Genomic DNA, 780 nt, shown 5'->3' with positions numbered 1-780 from the left:
CCCTCATTTCCATCTGGAACGAATCCCCCGACTCCCCTCACTGCTCCCCGTCTATCTGGGACCGTGCCCCGTCTTCCCTCACATCTCCCCGTCCATCCAGAATGAACCCCCAGACTCCCCTCACTCCCAACCGGAGCCCCCCGACTCCCCTCAGTTCTATTGGGAAAGAACCCCCCGACTCCCCTCACTTTTATTCGGAAGGAACCCCCCGACTCCCCGTCCATCCAGGACGAACCTCCTGACTCCCCTCCCTTCCATCTGGGATAAACCTCCCGACTCCCCTCACTCCTCTCTGTCCATCGGAACGAACGCCTCACTCCTCTCACTTCTATTGGGAAAGAATTCCCCGACTCCCCTCCCTTCCATCTGGGATAAATCTCCCGACTCCCCTCACTCCTTCCCCGTCCATCGGAAGGAACCCCTCACTCCCCTCACTTCTATTGGGAACGAGCCCCCCGACTCCCCTGACTTTTAATGGAAACGAATCCGCCGACTCCCCTCACTGCTCCCTGTCCATCCAGAACAAATCCCCCAACCCCCCTCGCTTCCTTCCAGAACGAATCCCTCGACTCCCCTCACTTCCATCCGGAACGAACGCCCCGACTCCCCGGACCGCTCCCCGACTCCCCTCACTGCTCTTCGTCCATCGGAACGAGCCCCCCGACTCTCCTCACATCTCCCCGGTCCATCTGGGACCGCTCCCCGACTCCCCTCAGGTCTCCCCGTCCATCGGAACGAGCCCCTCGACTCCCCTCAGGTCTCCCCGTCCATCCGGCACCT

Source organism: Geospiza fortis, unplaced genomic scaffold (assembly GCF_000277835.1).
Source record: "Geospiza fortis unplaced genomic scaffold, GeoFor_1.0 scaffold150, whole genome shotgun sequence".
Lineage (NCBI taxonomy): Eukaryota > Metazoa > Chordata > Aves > Passeriformes > Thraupidae > Geospiza > Geospiza fortis.
This window is presented reverse-complemented; position numbering follows the sequence as displayed.